Raw genomic sequence first — 25,194 nt, 5'->3', positions numbered from 1 at the left:
ATGCTTTGGAACTCTTCCATTGTTCTCGGAATTCCGCTGATGTTTAATAATGCTTTTGGAACCCTTCCATTATTCTCGGAATTCCGCTAATGTTTAACAATGCTTTGGAACTCATCCATTGTTCTCGGAATTCTATTGATGTTTAATAATGCTTTTGGAACTCTTCCATTGTTCTCGGAATTCTGCTGAAGTTTTAAAACGATTTAGAAATCTTCCCTTGTTCTCGGAATTCTGCTGAAGTTTAACAATGCTTTGAACTCTTCCATTATTCTCAGAATTCTGCTGAAGTTTAAAAATGCTTTGGTACTCTTCCATTGTTCTCAGAATTCCAATGAAGCTTAAAAATGCTTTGGAACTCTTCAATTTGTCTCAGAATTACGCTAAAGTTTAAAAATGCTTTGGAACTCTTCCATTGTTCTGGGAATTAAGCTGAAGTTTAAAAATGCTTTGGAGCTCTTCCCATATTCTGGGAGTTCTGCTGAAGTTTAAAAATGCTTTAGAACTCTTTCATTGTTCTCGGAATTCCGCTGATGTGTAACAATGCTTTGGAACTCTTCCTTTGTTCTCGGAAATCCGCTGTAATTTAAAAATGCATTGGAACTTTTCCATTGTTCTCGGAATTCCGCTGAAGTTTTACAATGCTTTGGAACTCTTCCATTTTTCTCTGAATTCTGCTGAAGTTTAAAAATGCTTTGGAACTCTTCGATTGTTCTCGAAATTCCGCTGATGTTTAACAATGCTTTGGAACTCTTCCATTGTTCTCAGAATTCCGCAGTATTTTAAAAATGCTTTGGAACTCTTTCATTGTTCTCGGAATTCCGCTGAAGTTTAGCCATGCTTTGGAACTCTTCCATTGTTCTCGGAATTCCGCTGAAGTTTAAAAATGCTTTGGAACTCCTCCATTGTTCTCGGAATTCTGCTGAAGTTTAAAAATGCTTTGGAACTCTTCCATTGTTCTGGGAATTTGGCTGAAGTTTAAAAATGTTTTGGAACTCTTCCTATGTTCTGGGAGTTCTGCTGAAGTTTTTAAAAATGCTTTGGAACTCCTCCATTGTTCTCGGAATTCTGCTGAAGTTTAAAAATGCTTTGGAACTCTTCCATTGTTCTGGGAATTTGGCTGAAGTTTAAAAATGTTTTGGAACTCTTCCTATGTTCTGGGAGTTCTGCTGAAGTTTTTAAAATGCTTTGGAACTCTTCCATTGTTCTCGGAATTCCGCTGATGTTTAACAATGCTTTGGAGCTATTCCATTGTTCTGGGAATTCGGCTGAAGTTTAAAAATGCTTTGGAGATCTTCCTATGTTCTGGGAGTTCTGCTGAAGTTTAAAAATGCTTTAGAACTCTTCCATTGTTCTCGGAATTCCGCTGATGTTTAACAATGCTTTAGAACTCCTCCATTGTTCTCGGAATTCCGCTGTAGTTTAAAAATGCATTGGAACTCTTCCATTGTTATCGGTATTCCGCTGAAGTTTTAGAATGCTTTTCAACACTTCCATTTTTCTCGGAATTCTGCTGAAGTTTAAAATCGCTTTGGAACTCTTCCATTGTTCTTGGAATTCTACTGATGTTTAGAAATGCTTTTGGAACTCTTTCATTGTTCTCGGAATTCCACTGAAGTTTAGCCATTCTTTGGAACTCTTCCATTGTTCTCGGAATTCCGCTGAAGTTTAAAAATGCTTTATAACTCTTCCATTGTTCTCGGAATTCTGCTGAAGTTTAAAAAAGCTTTGGAACTATTACATTGTTCTCAGAATTCTGCTAATATTTAACAATGCTTTGGAACTCTGCCATTGTTCTCGGAATTCCACTGAAGTTTAGCCATGCTTTGGAACTCTTCCATTGTTCTCGGAATTCTGCTGAAGTTTTAAAACGCTTTAGAAATCTTCCCTTGTTCTCGGAATTCTGCTGAAGTTTAACAATGCTTTGAACTCTTCCATTATTCTCAGAATTCTGCTGAAGTTTAAAAATGCTTTGGTACTCTTCCATTGTTCTCAGAATTCCAGTGGAGCTTAAAAATGCTTTGGAACTCTTAAATTTTTCTCAGAATTACGCTAAAGTTTAAAAATGCTTTGGAACTCTTCCATTGTTCTGGGAATTCGGCTGAAGTTTAAAAATGCTTTGGAGCTCTTCCCATGTTCTGGGAGTTCTGCTGAAGTTTAAAAATGCTTTAGAACTCTTTCATTGTTCTCGGAATTCCGCTGGAGTTTAGCCATGCTTTGGAACTCTTCCATTGTTCTCGGAATTCCGCTGAAGTTTTACAATGCTTTGGAACTCTTCCATTTTTCTCTGAATTCTGCTGAAGTTTAAAAATGCTTTGGAACTCTTCGATTGTTCTCGAAATTCCGCTGATGTTTAACAATGCTTTGGAACTCTTCCATTGTTCTCGGAATTCCGCTGATGTCTAACAATGCTTTGGAACTCTTCAATTGTTCTCGGAATTCCGCTGTAGTTTAAAAATGCATTGGAACTTTTCCATTGTTCTCAGAATTCCGCTGAAGTTTTTCAATGCTTTGGAACTCTTTCATTTTTCTCTGAAGTCTGCTGAAGTTTAAAAATGCTTTGGAACTCTTCCATTGTTCTCGGAATTCCGCTGATGTTTAACAATGCTTTGGAACTCTTCCATTGTTCTCGGAATTCCGCTGTAGTTTAAAAATGCTTTGGAACTCTTTCATTGTTCTCGGAATTCCGCTGAAGTTTAGCCATGCTTTGGAACTCTTCCATTGTTCTCGGAATTCCGCTGTAGTTTAAAAATGCTTTGGAACTCCTCCATTGTTCTCGGAATTCTGCTGAAGTTTAAAAATGCTTTGGAACTCTTCCATTGTTCTGGGAATTCGGCTGAAGTTTAAAAATGCTTTGGAACTCTTCCTATGTTTTGGGAGTTCTGCTGAAGTTTAAAAATGCTTTGGAACTCTTCCATTGTTCTCGGAATTCCGCTGATGTTTAACAATGCTTTGGAACTCTTCCACTGTTCTCGGAATTCCGCTGTAGTTTAAAAATGCTTTGGAACTCTTCCATTGTTCTTGGAATTCCGCTGATGTTTAACAATGCTTTGGAACTCTTCCATTGTTCTCGGAATTCCGCTGTAGTTTAAAAATGCTTTGGAACTCTTTCAATGTTCTCGGAATTCCGCTGAAGTTTAGCCATGCTTTGGAACTCTTCCATTTTTCTTGGAATTCCGCTGAAGTTTAAAAATGCTTTGAAACTCCTCCATTGTTCTCGGAATTCTGCTGAAGTTTAAAAATGCTTTGGAACTCTTCCTATGTTCTGGGAGTTCTGCTGAAGTTTAAAAATGCTTTGGAACTCTTACATTGTTCTCGGAATTCCGCTGATGTTTAACAATGCTTTAGAACTCTTCCATTGTTCTCGGAATTCCGCTGATGTTTAACAATGTTTTGGAACTCTTCCATTGTTCTCGGAATTCCGCTGTAGTTTAAAAATGCACTGGAACTCTTCCATTGTTCTTGGAATTCCGCTGAAGACTTACAATGCTTTGGAACTCATCCATTGTTCTCGTAACACTGTTGATGTTTAATAATGCTTTTGGAATACTTCCATTGTGCTCGGAGTTCTGCTGAAGTTTAAAAATGCTTTGGAACTCTTCCATTGTTCTTGGAATTCCGCTGATATTTATCAAACCTATGGAACTCTTTCATTGTTCTCGGAATTCTGTTCATGTTTAGTAATGCTTTTGGAACTCTTCCATTGTTCTCGGAATTCTGCTGAAGTTTAAAAACGCTTTAGAAATCTTCCCTTGTTCTCGGAATTCTGCTGAAGTTTATGAATGCTTTGGAACTCTAACATAATTCTCAGAATTCTGCTGAAGTTTAAAAATGCTTTGGAACTCTTCCATTGTTCTTGGAATTCCGCTGATGTTTAACAATGCTTTGGAACTCTTCCATTGTTCTCGGAATTCCGCTGTAGTTTTAAAATGCTTTTGAACTCTTTCATTGTTCTCGGAATTCCGCTGAAGTTTAGCCATGCTTTGGAACTCTTCCATTGTTCTCTAAATTCCGCTGAAGTTTAAAAATGCTTTGGAACTCCTCCATTGTTCTCGGAATTCTGCTGAAGTTTAAAAATGCTTTGGAACTCTTCCATTGTTTTGGGAATTCGGTTGAAGTTTAAAAATGCTATGGAACTCTTCCTATGTTCTGGGAGTTCTGCTGAAGTTTAAAAATGCTTTTGAACTCTTCCATTGTTTTCGGAATTCCGCTGATGTTTTAGCAATGCTTTAGAACTCTTCCATCGTTCCCGGAATTCCGCTGATGTTTAACAATGCTTTGGAACTCTTCCATTGTTCTCGGTATTCCACTGTAGTTTAAAAATGCATTGGAACTCTTACATTGTTCTCGGAATTCCACTGAAGTTTTACAATGCTTTGGAACTCTTCCATTTTTCTCGGAATTCTGCTGAAGTTTAAAAATGCTTCGGAACTCTTCCATTGTTCTGGGAATTCGGCTGAAGTTTAAAAATGCTTTGGAACTCTTCCTAAGTTCTGGGAGTTCTGCTGAAGTTTAAAAATGCTTTGGAACTCTTCCATTGTTCTCGGAATTCTGCTGATGTTTAACAATGCTTTAGAACTCCTCCATTGTTCTCGGAATTCCGCTGTAGTTTAAAAATGCATTGGAACTCTTCCATTGTTATCGGTATTCCGCTGAAGTTTTAGAATGCTTTTTAACACTTCCATTTTTCTCGGAATTCTGCTGAAGTTTAAAATCGCTTTGGAACTCTTCCATTGTTCTCGGAATTCCGCTAATGTTTAACAATGCTTTGGAACTCTTTCATTGTTCTCGGAATTCCACTGAAGTTTAGCCTTGCTTTGGAACTCTTCCATTGTTCTCGGAATTCCGCTGAAGTTTAAAAATGCTTTGGAACTCTTCCATTGTTCTCGGAATTCTGCTGAAGTTTAAAAAAGCTTTGGAACTATTACATTGTTCTCAGAATTCTGCTAATATTTAACAATGCTTTGGAACTCTTCCATTGTTCTCGGAATTTCGCTGATGTTTAATAATGCTTTTGGAACCCTTCCATTATTCTCGGAATTCCGCTAATGTTTAACAATGCTTTGGAACTCATCCATTGTTCTCGGAATTCTATTGATGTTTAATAATGCTTTTTGAAACTCTTCCATTGTTCTCGGAATTCCACTGAAGTTTTAAAACGATTTAGAAATCTTCCCTTGTTCTCGGAATTCTGCTGAAGTTTAACAATGCTTTGAACTCTTCCATTATTCTCAGAATTCTGCTGAAGTTTAAAAATGCTTTGGTACTCTTCCATTGTTCTCAGAATTCCAATGAAGCTTAAAAATGCTTTGGAACTCTTCAATTTGTCTCAGAATTACGCTAAAGTTTAAAAATGCTTTGGAACTCTTCCATTGTTCTGGGAATTCAGCTGAAGTTTAAAAATGCTTTGGAGCTCTTCCCATATTCTGGGAGTTCTGCTGAAGTTTAAAAATGCTTTAGAACTCTTTCATTGTTCTCGGAATTCCGCTGATGTGTAACAATGCTTTGGAACTCCTCCATTGTTCTCGGAATTCTGCTGAAGTTTAAAAATGCTTTGGAACTCTTACATTGTTCTCGTAATTCTGCTGAAGTTTAGCCATTCTTTGGAACTCTTCCATTGTTCTCGGAATTCCGCTGATGTCTAACAATGCTTTGGAACTCTTCAATTGTTCTCGGAATTCCGCTGTAGTTTAAAAATGCATTGGAACTTTTCCATTGTTCTCAGAATTCCGCTGAAGTTTTTCAATGCTTTGGAACTCTTTCATTTTTCTCTGAAGTCTGCTGAAGTTTAAAAATGCTTTGGAACTCTTCCATTGTTCTCGGAATTCCGCTGATGTTTAACAATGCTTTGGAACTCTTCCATTGTTCTCGGAATTCCGCTGTAGTTTAAAAATGCTTTGGAACTCTTTCATTGTTCTCGGAATTCCGCTGAAGTTTAGCCATGCTTTGGAACTCTTCCATTGTTCTCGGAATTCCGCTGTAGTTTAAAAATGCTTTGGAACTCCTCCATTGTTCTCGGAATTCTGCTGAAGTTTAAAAATGCTTTGGAACTCTTCCATTGTTCTGGGAATTCGGCTGAAGTTTAAAAATGCTTTGGAACTCTTCCTATGTTTTGGGAGTTCTGCTGAAGTTTAAAAATGCTTTGGAACTCTTCCATTGTTCTCGGAATTCCGCTGATGTTTAACAATGCTTTGGAACTCTTCCACTGTTCTCGGAATTCCGCTGTAGTTTAAAAATGCTTTGGAACTCTTCCATTGTTCTTGGAATTCCGCTGATGTTTAACAATGCTTTGGAACTCTTCCATTGTTCTCGGAATTCCGCTGTAGTTTAAAAATGCTTTGGAACTCTTTCAATGTTCTCGGAATTCCGCTGAAGTTTAGCCATGCTTTGGAACTCTTCCATTGTTCTTGGAATTCCGCTGAAGTTTAAAAATGCTTTGGAACTCCTCCATTGTTCTCGGAATTCTGCTGAAGTTTAAAAATGCTTTGGAACTCTTCCTATGTTCTGGGAGTTCTGCTGAAGTTTAAAAATGCTTTGGAACTCTTCCATTGTTCTCGGAATTCCGCTGTAGTTTAAAAATGCACTGGAACTCTTCCATTGTTCTTGGAATTCCGCTGAAGATTTACAATGCTTTGGAACTCATCCATTGTTCCCGTAACACTGTTGATGTTTAATAATGCTTTTGGAATACTTCCATTGTGCTCGGAGTTCTGCTGAAGTTTAAAAATGCTTTGGAACTCTTCCATTGTTCTTGGAATTCCGCTGATATTTATCAAACCTATGGAACTCTTTCATTGTTCTCGGAATTCTGTTCATGTTTAGTAATGCTTTTGGAACTCTTCCATTGTTCTCGGAATTCTGCTGAAGTTTAAAAACGCTTTAGAAATCTTCCCTTGTTCTCGGAATTCTGCTGAAGTTTATGAATGCTTTGGAACTTTAACATAATTCTCAGAATTCTGCTGAAGTTTAAAAATGCTTTGGAACTCTTCCATTGTTCTTGGAATTCCGCTGATGTTTAACAATGCTTTGGAACTCTTCCATTGTTCTCGGAATTCCGCTGTAGTTTTAAAATGCTTTTGAACTCTTTCATTGTTCTCGGAATTCCGCTGAAGTTTAGCCATGCTTTGGAACTCTTCCATTGTTCTCTAAATTCCGCTGAAGTTTAAAAATGCTTTGGAACTCCTCCATTGTTCTCGGAATTCTGCTGAAGTTTAAAAATGCTTTGGAACTCTTCCATTGTTTTGGGAATTCGGTTGAAGTTTAAAAATGCTATGGAACTCTTCCTATGTTCTGGGAGTTCTGCTGAAGTTTAAAAATGCTTTTGAACTCTTCCATTGTTTTCGGAATTCCGCTGATGTTTTAGCAATGCTTTAGAACTCTTCCATCGTTCCCGGAATTCCGCTGATGTTTAACAATGCTTTGGAACTCTTCCATTGTTCTCCGTATTCCACTGTAGTTTAAAAATGCATTGGAACTCTTCCATTGTTCTCGGAATTCCACTGAAGTTTTACAATGCTTTGGAACTCTTCCATTTTTCTCGGAATTCTGCTGAAGTTTAAAAATGCTTCGGAACTCTTCCATTGTTCTGGGAATTCGGCTGAAGTTTAAAAATGCTTTGGAACTCTTCCTAAGTTCTGGGAGTTCTGCTGAAGTTTAAAAATGCTTTGGAACTCTTCCATTGTTCTCGGAATTCCGCTGTAGTTTAAAAATGCATTGGAACTCTTCCATTGTTATCGGTATTCCGCTGAAGTTTTAGAATGCTTTTTAACACTTCCATTTTTCTCGGAATTCTGCTGAAGTTTAAAATCGCTTTGGAACTCTTCCATTGTTCTCGGAATTCCACTGAAGTTTAGCCTTGCTTTGGAACTCTTCCATTGTTCTCGGAATTCCGCTGAAGTTTAAAAATGCTTTGGAACTCTTCCATTGTTCTCGGAATTCTGCTGAAGTTTAAAAAAGCTTTGGAACTATTACATTGTTCTCAGAATTCTGCTAATATTTAACAATGCTTTGGAACTCTTCCATTGTTCTCGGAATTCCGCTGATGTTTAATAATGCTTTTGGAACCCTTCCATTATTCTCGGAATTCCGCTAATGTTTAACAATGCTTTGGAACTCATCCATTGTTCTCGGAATTCTATTGATGTTTAATAATGCTTTTGGAACTCTTCCATTGTTCTCGGAATTCCACTGAAGTTTTAAAACGATTTAGAAATCTTCCCTTGTTCTCGGAATTCTGCTGAAGTTTAACAATGCTTTGAACTCTTCCATTATTCTCAGAATTCTGCTGAAGTTTAAAAATGCTTTGATACTCTTCCATTGTTCTCAGAATTCCAATGAAGCTTAAAAATGCTTTGGAACTCTTCAATTTGTCTCAGAATTACGCTAAAGTTTAAAAATGCTTTGGAACTCTTCCATTGTTCTGGGAATTCAGCTGAAGTTTAAAAATGCTTTGGAGCTCTTCCCATATTCTGGGAGTTCTGCTGAAGTTTAAAAATGCTTTAGAACTCTTTCATTGTTCTCGGAATTCCGCTGATGTGTAACAATGCTTTGGAACTCCTCCATTGTTCTCGGAATTCTGCTGAAGTTTAAAAATGCTTTGGAACTCTTACATTGTTCTCGTAATTCTGCTGAAGTTTAGCCATTCTTTGGAACTCTTCCATTGTTCTCGGAATTCCGCTGATGTCTAACAATGCTTTGGAACTCTTCAATTGTTCTCGGAATTCCGCTGTAGTTTAAAAATGCATTGGAACTTTTCCATTGTTCTCAGAATTCCGCTGAAGTTTTTCAATGCTTTGGAACTCTTTCATTTTTCTCTGAAGTCTGCTGAAGTTTAAAAATGCTTTGGAACTCTTCCATTGTTCTCGGAATTCCGCTGATGTTTAACAATGCTTTGGAACTCTTCCATTGTTCTCGGAATTCCGCTGTAGTTTAAAAATGCTTTGGAAATCTTTCATTGTTCTCGAAATTCCGCTGAAGTTTAGCCATGCTTTGGAACTCTTCCATTGTTCTCGGAATTCCGCTGTAGTTTAAAAATGCTTTGGAACTCCTCCATTGTTCTCGGAATTCTGCTGAAGTTTAAAAATGCTTTGGAACTCTTCCATTGTTCTGGGAATTCGGCTGAAGTTTAAAAATGCTTTGGAACTCTTCCTATGTTTTGGGAGTTCTGCTGAAGTTTAAAAATGCTTTGGAACTCTTCCATTGTTCTCGGAATTCCGCTGATGTTTAACAATGCTTTGGAACTCTTCCACTGTTCTCGGAATTCCGCTGTAGTTTAAAAATGCTTTGGAACTCTTCCATTGTTCTTGGAATTCCGCTGATGTTTAACAATGCTTTGGAACTCTTCCATTGTTCTCGGAATTCCGCTGTAGTTTAAAAATGCTTTGGAACTCTTTCAATGTTCTCGGAATTCCGCTGAAGTTTAGCCATGCTTTGGAACTCTTCCATTGTTCTTGGAATTCCGCTGAAGTTTAAAAATGCTTTGGAACTCCTCCATTGTTCTCGGAATTCTGCTGAAGTTTAAAAATGCTTTGGAACTCTTCCTATGTTCTGGGAGTTCTGCTGAAGTTTAAAAATGCTTTGGAACTCTTACATTGTTCTCGGAATTCCGCTGATGTTTAACAATGCTTTAGAACTCTTCCATTGTTCTCGGAATTCCGCTGATGTTTAACAATGTTTTGGAACTCTTCCATTGTTCTCGGAATTCCGCTGTAGTTTAAAAATGCACTGGAACTCTTCCATTGTTCTTGGAATTCCGCTGAAGATTTACAATGCTTTGGAACTCATCCATTGTTCTCGTAACACTGTTGATGTTTAATAATGCTTTTGGAATACTTCCATTGTGCTCGGAGTTCTGCTGAAGTTTAAAAATGCTTTGGAACTCTTCCATTGTTCTTGGAATTCCGCTGATATTTATCAAACCTATGGAACTCTTTCATTGTTCTCGGAATTCTGTTCATGTTTAGTAATGCTTTTGGAACTCTTCCATTGTTCTCGGAATTCTGCTGAAGTTTAAAAACGCTTTAGAAATCTTCCCTTGTTCTCGGAATTCTGCTGAAGTTTATGAATGCTTTGGAACTTTAACATAATTCTCAGAATTCTGCTGAAGTTTAAAAATGCTTTGGAACTCTTCCATTGTTCTTGGAATTCCGCTGATGTTTAACAATGCTTTGGAACTCTTCCATTGTTCTCGGAATTCCGCTGTAGTTTTAAAATGCTTTTGAACTCTTTCATTGTTCTCGGAATTCCGCTGAAGTTTAGCCATGCTTTGGAACTCTTCCATTGTTCTCTAAATTCCGCTGAAGTTTAAAAATGCTTTGGAACTCCTCCATTGTTCTCGGAATTCTGCTGAAGTTTAAAAATGCTTTGGAACTCTTCCATTGTTTTGGGAATTCGGTTGAAGTTTAAAAATGCTATGGAACTCTTCCTATGTTCTGGGAGTTCTGCTGAAGTTTAAAAATGCTTTTGAACTCTTCCATTGTTTTCGGAATTCCGCTGATGTTTTAGCAATGCTTTAGAACTCTTCCATCGTTCCCGGAATTCCGCTGATGTTTAACAATGCTTTGGAACTCTTCCATTGTTCTCGGTATTCCACTGTAGTTTAAAAATGCATTGGAACTCTTACATTGTTCTCGGAATTCCACTGAAGTTTTACAATGCTTTGGAACTCTTCCATTTTTCTCGGAATTCTGCTGAAGTTTAAAAATGCTTCGGAACTCTTCCATTGTTCTGGGAATTCGGCTGAAGTTTAAAAATGCTTTGGAACTCTTCCTAAGTTCTGGGAGTTCTGCTGAAGTTTAAAAATGCTTTGGAACTCTTCCATTGTTCTCGGAATTCTGCTGATGTTTAACAATGCTTTAGAACTCCTCCATTGTTCTCGGAATTCCGCTGTAGTTTAAAAATGCATTGGAACTCTTCCATTGTTATCGGTATTCCGCTGAAGTTTTAGAATGCTTTTTAACACTTCCATTTTTCTCGGAATTCTGCTGAAGTTTAAAATCGCTTTGGAACTCTTCCATTGTTCTCGGAATTCCGCTAATGTTTAACAATGCTTTGGAAATCTTTCATTGTTCTCGGAATTCCACTGAAGTTTAGCCTTGCTTTGGAACTCTTCCATTGTTCTCGGAATTCCGCTGAAGTTTAAAAATGCTTTGGAACTCTTCCATTGTTCTCGGAATTCTGCTGAAGTTTAAAAAAGCTTTGGAACTATTACATTGTTCTCAGAATTCTGCTAATATTTAACAATGCTTTGGAACTCTTCCATTGTTCTCGGAATTCCGCTGATGTTTAATAATGCTTTTGGAACCCTTCCATTATTCTCGGAATTCCGCTAATGTTTAACAATGCTTTGGAACTCATCCATTGTTCTCGGAATTCTATTGATGTTTAATAATGCTTTTGGAACTCTTCCATTGTTCTCGGAATTCCACTGAAGTTTTAAAACGATTTAGAAATCTTCCCTTGTTCTCGGAATTCTGCTGAAGTTTAACAATGCTTTGAACTCTTCCATTATTCTCAGAATTCTGCTGAAGTTTAAAAATGCTTTGGTACTCTTCCATTGTTCTCAGAATTCCAATGAAGCTTAAAAATGCTTTGGAACTCTTCAATTTGTCTCAGAATTACGCTAAAGTTTAAAAATGCTTTGGAACTCTTCCATTGTTCTGGGAATTCAGCTGAAGTTTAAAAATGCTTTGGAGCTCTTCCCATATTCTGGGAGTTCTGCTGAAGTTTAAAAATGCTTTAGAACTCTTTCATTGTTCTCGGAATTCCGCTGATGTGTAACAATGCTTTGGAACTCCTCCATTGTTCTCGGAATTCTGCTGAAGTTTAAAAATGCTTTGGAACTCTTACATTGTTCTCGTAATTCTGCTGAAGTTTAGCCATTCTTTGGAACTCTTCCATTGTTCTCGGAATTCCGCTGATGTCTAACAATGCTTTGGAACTCTTCAATTGTTCTCGGAATTCCGCTGTAGTTTAAAAATGCATTGGAACTTTTCCATTGTTCTCAGAATTCCGCTGAAGTTTTTCAATGCTTTGGAACTCTTTCATTTTTCTCTGAAGTCTGCTGAAGTTTAAAAATTCTTTGGAACTCTTCCATTGTTCTCGGAATTCCGCTGATGTTTAACAATGCTTTGGAACTCTTCCATTGTTCTCGGAATTCCGCTGTAGTTTAAAAATGCTTTGGAACTCTTTCATTGTTCTCGGAATTCCGCTGAAGTTTAGCCATGCTTTGGAACTCTTCCATTGTTCTCGGAATTCCGCTGTAGTTTAAAAATGCTTTGGAACTCCTCCATTGTTCTCGGAATTCTGCTGAAGTTTAAAAATGCTTTGGAACTCTTCCATTGTTCTGGGAATTTGGCTGAAGTTTAAAAATGCTTTGGAACTCTTCCTATGTTTTGGGAGTTCTGCTGAAGTTTAAAAATGCTTTGGAACTCTTCCATTGTTCTCGGAATTCCGCTGATGTTTAACAATGCTTTGGAACTCTTCCACTGTTCTCGGAATTCCGCTGTAGTTTAAAAATGCTTTGGAACTCTTCCATTGTTCTTGGAATTCCGCTGATGTTTAACAATGCTTTGGAACTCTTCCATTGTTCTCGGAATTCCGCTGTAGTTTAAAAATGCTTTGGAACTCTTTCAATGTTCTCGGAATTCCGCTGAAGTTTAGCCATGCTTTGGAACTCTTCCATTGTTCTTGGAATTCCGCTGAAGTTTAAAAATGCTTTGGAACTCCTCCATTGTTCTCGGAATTCTGCTGAAGTTTAAAAATGCTTTGGAACTCTTCCTATGTTCTGGGAGTTCTGCTGAAGTTTAAAAATGCTTTGGAACTCTTACATTGTTCTCGGAATTCCGCTGATGTTTAACAATGCTTTAGAACTCTTCCATTGTTCTCGGAATTCCGCTGATGTTTAACAATGTTTTGGAACTCTTCCATTGTTCTCGGAATTCCGCTGTAGTTTAAAAATGCACTGGAACTCTTCCATTGTTCTTGGAATTCCGCTGAAGATTTACAATGCTTTGGAACTCATCCATTGTTCTCGTAACACTGTTGATGTTTAATAATGCTTTTGGAATACTTCCATTGTGCTCGGAGTTCTGCTGAAGTTTAAAAATGCTTTGGAACTCTTCCATTGTTCTTGGAATTCCGCTGATATTTATCAAACCTATGGAACTCTTTCATTGTTCTCGGAATTCTGTTCATGTTTAGTAATGCTTTTGGAACTCTTCCATTGTTCTCGGAATTCTGCTGAAGTTTAAAAACGCTTTAGAAATCTTCCCTTGTTCTCGGAATTCTGCTGAAGTTTATGAATGCTTTGGAACTTTAACATAATTCTCAGAATTCTGCTGAAGTTTAAAAATGCTTTGGAACTCTTCCATTGTTCTTGGAATTCCGCTGATGTTTAACAATGCTTTGGAACTCTTCCATTGTTCTCGGAATTCCGCTGTAGTTTTAAAATGCTTTTGAACTCTTTCATTGTTCTCGGAATTCCGCTGAAGTTTAGCCATGCTTTGGAACTCTTCCATTGTTCTCTAAATTCCGCTGAAGTTTAAAAATGCTTTGGAACTCCTCCATTGTTCTCGGAATTCTGCTGAAGTTTAAAAATGCTTTGGAACTCTTCCATTGTTTTGGGAATTCGGTTGAAGTTTAAAAATGCTATGGAACTCTTCCTATGTTCTGGGAGTTCTGCTGAAGTTTAAAAATGCTTTTGAACTCTTCCATTGTTTTCGGAATTCCGCTGATGTTTTAGCAATGCTTTAGAACTCTTCCATCGTTCCCGGAATTCCGCTGATGTTTAACAATGCTTTGGAACTCTTCCATTGTTCTCGGTATTCCACTGTAGTTTAAAAATGCATTGGAACTCTTACATTGTTCTCGGAATTCCACTGAAGTTTTACAATGCTTTGGAACTCTTCCATTTTTCTCGGAATTCTGCTGAAGTTTAAAAATGCTTCGGAACTCTTCCATTGTTCTGGGAATTCGGCTGAAGTTTAAAAATGCTTTGGAACTCTTCCTAAGTTCTGGGAGTTCTGCTGAAGTTTAAAAATGCTTTGGAACTCTTCCATTGTTCTCGGAATTCTGCTGATGTTTAACAATGCTTTAGAACTCCTCCATTGTTCTCGGAATTCCGCTGTAGTTTAAAAATGCATTGGAACTCTTCCATTGTTATCGGTATTCCGCTGAAGTTTTAGAATGCTTTTTAACACTTCCATTTTTCTCGGAATTCTGCTGAAGTTTAAAATCGCTTTGGAACTCTTCCATTGTTCTCGGAATTCCGCTAATGTTTAACAATGCTTTGGAACTCTTTCATTGTTCTCGGAATTCCACTGAAGTTTAGCCTTGCTTTGGAACTCTTCCATTGTTCTCGGAATTCCGCTGAAGTTTAAAAATGCTTTGGAACTCTTCCATTGTTCTCGGAATTCTGCTGAAGATTAAAAAAGCTTTGGAACTATTACATTGTTCTCAGAATTCTGCTAATATTTAACAATGCTTTGGAACTCTTCCATTGTTCTCGGAATTCCGCTGATGTTTAATAATGCTTTTGGAACCCTTCCATTATTCTCGGAATTCCGCTAATGTTTAACAATGCTTTGGAACTCATCCATTGTTCTCGGAATTCTATTGATGTTTAATAATGCTTTTGGAACTCTTCCATTGTTCTCGGAATTCCACTGAAGTTTTAAAACGATTTAGAAATCTTCCCTTGTTCTCGGAATTCTGCTGAAGTTTAACAATGCTTTGAACTCTTCCATTATTCTCAGAATTCTGCTGAAGTTTAAAAATGCTTTGGTACTCTTCCATTGTTCTCAGAATTCCAATGAAGCTTAAAAATGCTTTGGAACTCTTCAATTTGTCTCAGAATTACGCTAAAGTTTAAAAATGCTTTGGAACTCTTCCATTGTTCTGGGAATTCAGCTGAAGTTTAAAAATGCTTTGGAGCTCTTCCCATATTCTGGGAGTTCTGCTGAAGTTTAAAAATGCTTTAGAACTCTTTCATTGTTCTCGGAATTCCGCTGATGTGTAACAATGCTTTGGAACTCTTCCTTTGTTCTCGGAATTCCGCTGTAGTTTAAAAATGCATTGGAACTTTTCCATTGTTCTCGGAATTCCGCTGAAGTTTTACAATGCTTTGGAACTCTTCCATTTTTCTCTGAATTCTGCTGAAGTTTAAAAATGCTTTGGAACTCTTCGATTGTTCTCGAAATTCCGCTGATGTTTAACAATGCTTTGGAACTCTTCCATTGTTCTCAGAATTCCGCTGTATTTTAAAAATGCTTTGGAACTCTTTCATTGTTCTCGGAATTCCGCTGAAGTTTAGCCATGCTTTGGAACTCTTCCATTGTTCTCGGAATTCCGCTGAAGTTTAAAAATGCTTTGGAACTCCTCCATTGTTCTCGGAATTCTGCTGAAGTTTAAAAATGCTTTGGAACTCTTCCATTGTTCTGGGAATTTGGCTGAAGTTTAAAAATGTTTTGGAACTCTTCCTATGTTCTGGGAGTTCTGCTGAAGTTTAAAAATGCTTTGGAACTCTTCCATTGTTCTCGGAATTCCGCTGATGTTTAACAATGCTTTAGAACTCTTCCATTGTTCTCGGAATTCCGCTGATGTTTAACAATGCTTTGGAGCTCTTCCATTGTTCTGGGAATTCGGCTGAAGTTTAAAAATGCTTTGGAGATCTTCCTATGTTCTGGGAGTTCTGCTGAAGTTTAAAAATGCTTTAGAACTCTTCCATTGTTCTCGGAATTCCGCTGATGTTTAACAATGCTTTAGAACTCCTCCATTGTTCTCGGAATTCCGCTGTAGTTTAAAAATGCATTGGAACTCTTCCATTGATATCGGTATTCCGCTGAAGTTTTAGAATGCTTTTCAACACTTCCATTTTTCTCGGAATTCTGCTGAAGTTTAAAATCGCTTTGGAACTCTTCCATTGTTCTTGGAATTCTACTGATGTTTAATAATGCTTTTGGATCTCTTTCATTGTTCTCGGAATTCCACTGAAGTTTAGCCATGCTTTGGAACTCTTCCATTGTTCTCGGAATTCCGCTGAAGTTTAAAAATGCTTTATAACTCTTCCATTGTTCTCGGAATTCTGCTGAAGTTTAAAAAAGCTTTGGAACTATTACATTGTTCTCAGAATTCTGCTAATATTTAACAATGCTTTGGAACTCTGCCATTGTTCTCGGAATTCCACTGAAGTTTAGCCATGCTTTGGAACTCTTCCATTGTTCTCGGAATTCTGCTGAAGTTTTAAAACGCTTTAGAAATCTTCCCTTGTTCTCGGAATTCTGCTGAAGTTTAACAATGCTTTGAACTCTTCCATTATTCTCAGAATTCTGCTGAAGTTTAAAAATGCTTTGGTACTCTTCCATTGTTCTCAGAATTCCAGTGGAGCTTAAAAATGCTTTGGAACTCTTCAATTTTTCTCAGAATTACGCTAAAGTTTAAAAATGCTTTGGAACTCTTCCATTGTTCTGGGAATTCGGCTGAAGTTTAAAAATGCTTTGGAGCTCTTCCCATGTTCTGGGAGTTCTGCTGAAGTTTAAAAATGCTTTAGAACTCTTTCATTGTTCTCGGAATTCCGCTGATGTGTAACAATGCTTTGGAACTCTTCCTTTGTTCTCGGAATTCCGCTGTAGTTTAAAAATGCATTGGAACTTTTCCATTGTTCTCGGAATTCCGCTGAAGTTTTACAATGCTTTGGAACTCTTCCATTTTTCTCTGAATTCTGCTGAAGTTTAAAAATGCTTTGGAACTCTTCGATTGTTCTCGAAATTCCGCTGATGTTTAACAATGCTTTGGAACTCTTCCATTGTTCTCGGAATTCCGCTGTATTTTAAAAATGCTTTGGAACTCTTTCATTGTTCTCGGAATTCTGCTGAAGTTTAGCCATGCTTTGGAACTCTTCCATTGTTCTCGGAATTCCGCTGTAGTTTAAAAATGCTTTGGAACTCCTCCATTGTTCTCGGAATTCTGCTGAAGTTTAAAAATGCTTTGGAACTCTTCCATTGTTCTGGGAATTCGGCTGAAGTTTAAAAATGCTTTGGAACTCTTCCTATGTTCTGGGAGTTCTGCTGAAGTTTAAAAATGCTTTGGAACTCTTCCATTGTTCTCGGAATTCCGCTGATGTTTAACAATGCTTTGGAACTCTTCCATTGTTCTCGGAATTCCGCTGTAGTTTAAAAATGCTTTGGAACTCTTTCATTGTTCTCGTAATTCTGCTGAAGTTTAGCCTTTCTTTGGAACTCTTCCATTGTTCTCTGAATTCCGCTGTAGTTTAAAAATGCTTTGGAACTCCTCCATTGTTCTCGGAATTCTGCTGAAGTTTAAAAATGCTTTGGAACTCTTTCATTGTTCTCGTAATTCTGCTGAAGTTTAGCCATTCTTTGGAACTCTTCCATTGTTCTCGGAATTCCGCTGTAGTTTAAAAATGCTTTGGAACTCCTCCATTGTTCTCGGAATTCTGCTGAAGTTTAAAAATGCTTTGGAACTCTTCCATTGTTCTGGGAATTCGGCTGAAGTTTAAAAATGCTTTGGAACTCTTCGATTGTTCTCAAAATTCCGCTGATGTTTAACAATGCTTTGGAACTCTTCCATTGTTCTCGGAATTCCGCTGTATTTTAAAAATGCTTTGGAACCCTTCCATTATTCTCGGAATTCCGCTAATGTTTAACAATGCTTTGGAACTCATCCATTGTTCTCGGAATTCTATTGATGTTTAATAATGCTTTTGGAACTCTTCCATTGTTCTCGGAATTCTGCTGAAGTTTTAAAACGATTTAGAAATCTTCCCTTGTTCTCGGAATTCTGCTGAAGTTTAACAATGCTTTGAACTCTTCCATTATTCTCAGAATTCTGCTGAAGTTTAAAAATGCTTTGGTACTCTTCCATTGTTCTCAGAATTCCAATGAAGCTTAAAAATGCTTTGGAACTCTTCAATTTGTCTCAGAATTACGCTAAAGTTTAAAAATGCTTTGGAACTCTTCCATTGTTCTGGGAATTCAGCTGAAGTTTAAAAATGCTTTGGAGCTCTTCCCATATTCTGGGAGTTCTGCTGAAGTTTAAAAATGCTTTGGAACTCTTCGATTGTTCTCAAAATTCCGCTGATGTTTAACAATGCTTTGGAACTCTTCCATTGTTCTCGGAATTCCGCTGTATTTTAAAAATGCTTTGGAACTCTTTCATTGTTCTCGGAATTCCGCTGAAGTTTAGCCATGCTTTGGAACTCTTCCATTGTTCTCGGAATTCCGCTGAAGTTTAAAAATGCTTTGGAACTCCTCTATTGTTCTCGGAAGTCTGCTGAAGTTTAAAAATGCTTTGGAACTCTTCCATTGTTCTGGGAATTTGGCTGAAGTTTAAAAATGCTTTGGAGATCTTCCTATGTTCTGGGAGTTCTGCTGAAGTTTAACAATGGTTTAGAACTCTTCCATTGTTCTCAGAATTCCGCTGATGTTTAACAATGCTTTGGAGCTCTTCCATTGTTCTGGGAATTCGGCTGAAGTTTAAAAATGCTTTGGAGATCTTCCTATGTTCTGGGAGTTCTGCTGAAGTTTAAAAATGCTTTAGAACTCTTCCATTGTTCTCGGAATTCCGCTGATGTCTAACAATGCTTTGGAACTCTTCAATTGTTCTCGGAATTCCGCTGTAGTTTAAAAATGCATTGGAACTTTTCCATTGTTCTCAGAATTCCGCTGAAGTTTTACAATGCTTTGGAACTCTTTCATTTTTCTCTGAAGTCTGCTGAAGTTTAAAAATGCTTTGGAACTCTTCCATTGTTCTCGGAATTCCGCTGTAGTTTAAAAATGCTTTGGAACTCTTTCATTGTTCTCGGAAATCCGCTGAAGTTTAGCCATGCTTTGGTACTCTTCCATTGTTCTCGGAATTCCGCTGTAGTTTAAAAATGCTTTGGAACTCCTCCATTGTTCTCGGAATTCTGCTGAAGTTTAAAAATGCTTTGGAACTCTTCCATTGTTCTGGGAATTCGGCTGAAGTTTAAAAATGCTTTGGAACTCTTCCTATGTTCTGGGAGTTCTGCTGAAGTTTAAAAATGCTTTGGAACTCTTCCATTCTTCTCGGAATTCCGCTGATGTTTAACAATGCTTTGGAACTCTTCCATTGTTCTCGGAATTCCGCTGTAGTTTAAAAATGCTTTGGAACTCTTTCATTGTTCTCGTAATTCTGCTGAAGTTTAGCCATTCTTTGGAACTATTCCATTGTTCTCGGAATTCCGCTGTAGTTTAAAAATGCTTTGGAACTCCTCCATTGTTCTCGGAATTCTGCTGAAGTTTAAAAATGCTTTGGAACTCTTCCATTGTTCTGGGAATTCGGCTGAAGTTTAAAAATGCTTTGGAACTCTTCCATTGTTCTCGGAATTCCGCTGATGTTTAACAATGCTTTAGAACTCTTCCATTGTTCTCGGAATTCCGCTGATGTTTAACAATGCTTTGGAACTCTTCCATTGTTCTCGGAATTCCGCTGTAGTTTAAAAATGCACTGGAACTCTTCCATTGTTCTCGGAATTCCGCTGACGTTTTACAATGCTTTGGAACTCATCCATTGTTCTCGTAACACTGTTGATGTTTAATAATGCTTTTGGAACTCTTTCATTGTGCTCGGAGTTCTGCTGAAGTTTAAAAATGCTTTCGAACGCTTCCATTGTTCTGGGAATTCGGCTGAAGTTTAAAAATGCTTTGGAACTCTACCTATGTTCTGGGAGTTCTGCTGAAGTTTAAAAATGCTTTGGAACTCTTCCATTGTTCTCGGAATACCTCTGATGTTTAACAATGCTTTAGAACTCTTCCATTGTTCTCGGAATTCCGATGATGTTTAACAATGCATTGGAACTCTTCCATTGTTCTCGGAATTCTGCTGAAGTTTAAAAATGCGTTGGAACTCTTCCATTGTTCTGGGAATTCGGCTGAAGTTTAAAAATGCTTTGGAACTCTTCCTATGTTCTGGGAGTTCTGCTGAAGTTTAAAAATGCATTGGAACTCTTACATTGTTCTCGGAATTCCGCTGATGTTTAACAATGCTTTAGAACTCTTCCATTGTTCTCAGAATTCCGATGATGTTTAACAATGCTTTGGAACTCTTTCATTGTTCTCGGAATTCCGGTGTAGTTTAAAAATGCATTAAAACTCATCCATTGTTCTCGGAATTCCGCTGAAGTTTTAGAATGCTTTGGAACTCTTCCATTGTTCTCGGAATTCCGCTGCAGTTTAAAAATGCTTTGGAACTCTTTCATTGTTCTCGGAATTCTGCTGAAGTTTAGCCATGCTTTGGAACTCTTCCATTGTTCTCGGAATTCCGCTGAAGTTTAAAAATGCTTTGGAACTCTTCCATTGTTCTCGGAATTCAGCTGTAGTTTAAAAATGCTTTGGAACTCTTTCATTGTTCTCGGAATTCCGCTGAAGTTTAGCCATGCTTTGGAACTCTTCCATTGTTCTCGGAATTCCGCTGAAGTTTAAAAATGCTTTGGAACTCTTCCATTGTTCTCGGAATTCTGCTGAAGTTTAAAAAAGATTTGGAACTATTCCATTGTTCTCAGAATACCGCTAATATTTAACAATGCTTTGGAACTCTTCCATTGTTCTTGGAATTCCGCTGATGTTTAATAATGCTTTTGGAACTCTTCCATTGTTCTCGGAATTCTGCTAATGTTTAACAATGCTTTGGAACTCATCCATTGTTCCCGGAATTCTGTTCATGTTTAATAATGCTTTTGGAACTCTTCCATTGTGCTCGGAATTCTGCTGAAGTTTAAAAATGCTTTGGAACTCTTCCATTGTTCTCGGAATTCCGCTAATGTTTATCAAACCTATGGAACTCTTTCAATGTTCTCAGAATTCCGTTGTAGTTTAAAAATGCTTTGGATCTCTTCCATTGTTCTCGGAATTCCGATAATATTTAAGTATGCTTTGGAACTCTTCAATGTTAATCGGAATTCCGCTGTAGTTTAAAAATGCATTGGAACTCTTTCATTGTTCTCGGAATTCCGCTGAAGTTTTAGAATGCTTTTTAACACTTCCATTTTTCTCGGAATTCGGCTGAAGTTTAAAATCGCTTTGGAACTCTTCCATTGTTCTCGGAATTCCGCTAATGTTTAACAATGCTTTGGAACTCTTTCATTGTTCTCGGAATTCCACTGAAGTTTAGCCATGTTTTGGAACTCTTCCATTGTTCTGGGAATTCGGCTGAAGTTTAAAAATGCTTTGGAACTCTTCCTATGTTCTGGGAGTTCTGCTAAAGTTTAAAAATGCTTTGGAACTCTTCCATTGTTCTCGGAATTCCGCTGATATTTAACAATGTTTTAGAACTCTTCCATTGTTCTCGGAATTCCGCTGATATTTAACAATGCTTTAGAACTCTTCCATTGTTCTCGGAATTCCGCTGATGTTTAACAATGCTTTGGAGCTCTTCCATTGTTCTGGGAATTCGGCTGAAGTTTAAAAATGCTTTGGAACTCTTCCTATTTTCTGGGAGTTCTGCTAAAGTTTAAAAATGCTTTGGAACTCTTCCATTGTTCTCGGAATTCCGCTGATGTTTAACAATGCTTTAGAACTCTTCCATTGTTCTCGGAATTCTGCTGATGTCTAACAATGCTTTGGAACTCTTCCATTGTTCTCGGAATTCCGCTGTAGTTTAAAAATGCATTGGAACTTTTCCATTGTTCTCGGAATTCCGCTGAAGTTTTACAATGCTTTGGAACTCTTCCATTTTTCTCTGAAGTCTGCTGAAGTTTAAAAATGCTTTGGAACTCTTCCATTGTTCTCGGAATTCCGCTGATGTTTAACAATGCTTTGGAACTCTTCCATTGTTCTCGTAACACTGTTGATGTTTAATAATGCTTTTGGAACTCTTCCATTATGCTCGGAGTTCTGCTGAAGTTTAAAAATGCTTTGGAACTCTTCCATTGTTCTCGGAATTCCGCTGTAGTTTAAAAATGCTTTGGAACTCTTTCATTGTTCTCGGAATTCCGCTGAAGTTTAGCCATGCTTTGGAACTCTTCCATTGTTCTCGAAATTCCGCTGAAGTTTAAAAATGCTTTGGAACTCCTCCATTGTTCTCGGAATTCTGTTGAAGTTTAAAAATGCTTTGGAACTCTTCCATTGTTTTGGGAATTCGGTTGAAGTTTAAAAATGCTATGGAACTCTTCCTATGTTCTGGGAGTTCTGCTGAAGTTTAAAAATGCTTTAGAACTCTTCCATTGTTCTCTGAATTCCGCTGATGTGTAACAATGCTTTGGAACTCTTCCATTGTTCTCGGAATTCCGCTGTAGTTTAAAAATGCATTGGAACTTTTCCATTGTTCTCGGAATTCCGCTGAAGTTTTACAATGCTTTGGAGCTCTTCCATTTTTCTCTTAATTCTGCTGAAGTTTAAAAATGCTTTGGAACTCTTCCATTGTTCTCGAAATTCCGCTGATGTTTAACAATGCTTTGGAACTCTTCCATTGTTCTCGGAATTCCGCTGTAGTTTAAAAATGCTTTGGAACTCTTTCATTGTTCTCGGAATTCCGCTGAAGTTTAGCCATGCTTTGGAACTCTTCCATTGTTCTTGGAATTCCGCTGAAGTTTAAAAATGCTTTGGAACTCCTCCATTGTTCTCGGAATTCTGCTGAAGTTTAAAAATGCTTTGGATCTCTTCCATTGTTCTGGGAATTCGGCTGAAGTTTAAAAATGCTTTGGAACTCTTCCTATGTTCTGGGAGTTCTGCTGAAGTTTAAAAATGCTTTGGAACTCTTCCATTGTTCTCGGAATTCCGCTGATGTTTAACAATGCTTTAGAAATTTTCCATTGTTCTCGGAATTCCGCTGAAGTTTTACAATGCTTTGGAACTCATCCATTGTTCTCGTAACACTGTTGATGTTTAATAACGCTTTTGGAACTCTTCCATTGTGCTCGGAGTTCTGCTGAAGTTTAAAAATGCTTTGGAACTCTTCCATTGTTCACGGAATTCCGCTGATGTTTATCAAACCTATGGAACTCTTTCATTGTTCTCGGAATTCTGTTGATGTTTAGTAATGCTTTTGGAGCTCTTCCATTGTTCTCGGAATTCTGCTGAAGTTTAAAAACGCTTTAGAAATCTTCTCTTGCTCTCGGAATTCTGCTGAAGTTTAAGAACGCTTTGGAAATCTTCCATAATTCTCAGAATTCTGCTGAAGTTTAAAAATGCTTTGGAACTCTTCCATTGTTCTTTAAATTCCGCTGATGTTAAACAATGCTTTGGAACTCTTCCATTGTTCTCGCAATTCCGCTGTAGTTTAAAAATGCTTTGGAACTCTTTCATTGTTCTCGGAATTCCGCTGAAGTTTAGCCATGCTTTGGAACTCTTCCATTGTTCTTTAAATTCCGCTGATGTTAAACAATGCTTTGGAACTCTTCCATTGTTCTCGGAATTCCGCTGTAGTTTAAAAATGCTTTGGAACTCTTCCTATGTTCTGGGAGTTCTGCTGAAGTTTAAAAATGCTTTGGAACTCTTCCATTGTTCTCGGAATTCCGCTGATGTTTAACAATGCTTTGGAACTCTTCCATTGTTCTCGGAATTCCGCTGTAGTTTAAAAATGCTTTGGAACTCTTTCATTGTTCTCGTAATTCTGCTGAAGTTTAGCCATTCTTTGGAACTATTCCATTGTTCTCGGAATTCCGCTGTAGTTTAAAAATGCTTTGGAACTCCTCCATTGTTCTCGGAATTCTGCTGAAGTTTAAAAATGCTTTGGAACTCTTCCATTGTTCTGGGAATTCGGCTGAAGTTTAAAAATGCTTTGGAACTCTTCCATTGTTCTCGGAATTCCGCTGATGTTTAACAATGCTTTAGAACTCTTCCATTGTTCTCGGAATTCCGCTGATGTTTAACAATGCTTTGGAACTCTTCCATTGTTCTCGGAATTCCGCTGTAGTTTAAAAATGCACTGGAACTCTTCCATTGTTCTCGGAATTCCGCTGACGTTTTACAATGCTTTGGAACTCATCCATTGTTCTCGTAACACTGTTGATGTTTAATAATGCTTTTGGAACTCTTTCATTGTGCTCGGAGTTCTGCTGAAGTTTAAAAATGCTTTCGAACGCTTCCATTGTTCTGGGAATTCGGCTGAAGTTTAAAAATGCTTTGGAACTCTTCCTATGTTCTGGGAGTTCTGCTGAAGTTTAAAAATGCTTTGGAACTCTTCCATTGTTCTCGGAATTCCTCTGATGTTTAACAATGCTTTAGAACTCTTCCATTGTTCTCGGAATTCCGATGATGTTTAACAATGCATTGTAACTCTTCCATTGTTCTCGGAATTCTGCTGAAGTTTAAAAATGCGTTGGAACTCTTCCATTGTTCTGGGAATTCGGCTGAAGTTTAAAAATGCTTTGGAACTCTTCCTATGTTCTGGGAGTTCTGCTGAAGTTTAAAAATACATTGGAACTTTTCCATTGTTCTCGGAATTCCGCTGAAGTTTTACAATGCTTTGGAACTCTTCCATTTTTCTCTGAAGTCTGCTGAAGTTTAAAAATGCTTTGGAACTCTTCCATTGTTCTCGGAATTCCGCTGATGTTTAACAATGCTTTGGAACTCTTCCATTGTTCTCGTAACACTGTTGATGTTTAATAATGCTTTTGGAACTCTTCCATTGTGCTCGGAGTTCTGCTGAAGTTTAAAAATGCTTTGGAACTCTTCCATTGTTCTCGGAATTCCGCTGTAGTTTAAAAATGCTTTGGAACTCTTTCATTGTTCTCGGAATTCCGCTGAAGTTTAGCCATGCTTTGGAACTCTTCCATTGTTCTCGAAATTCCGCTGAAGTTTAAAAATGCTTTGGAACTCCTCCATTGTTCTCGGAATTCTGTTGAAGTTTAAAAATGCTTTGGAACTCTTCCATTGTTTTGGGAATTCGGTTGAAGTTTAAAAATGCTATGGAACTCTTCCTATGTTCTGGGAGTTCTGCTGAAGTTTAAAAATGCTTTAGAACTCTTCCATTGTTCTCAGAATTCCGCTGATGTGTAACAATGCTTTGGAACTCTTCCATTGTTCTCGGAATTCCGCTGTAGTTTAAAAATGCATTGGAACTTTTCCATTGTTCTCGGAATTCCGCTGAAGTTTTACAATGCTTTGGAACTCTTCCATTTTTCTCTTAATTCTGCTGAAGTTTAAAAATGCTTTAGAACTCTTCCATTGTTCTCAAAATTCCGCTGATGTTTAACAATGCTTTGGAACTCTTCCATTGTTCTCG

This window comes from Phyllobates terribilis, unplaced genomic scaffold, assembly GCF_046119375.1.
Source record: "Phyllobates terribilis strain yellow unplaced genomic scaffold, ASM4611937v1 Scaffold_1__5_contigs__length_1240528914, whole genome shotgun sequence".
NCBI classification, from domain to species: Eukaryota; Metazoa; Chordata; class Amphibia; order Anura; family Dendrobatidae; genus Phyllobates; species Phyllobates terribilis.
This window is presented reverse-complemented; position numbering follows the sequence as displayed.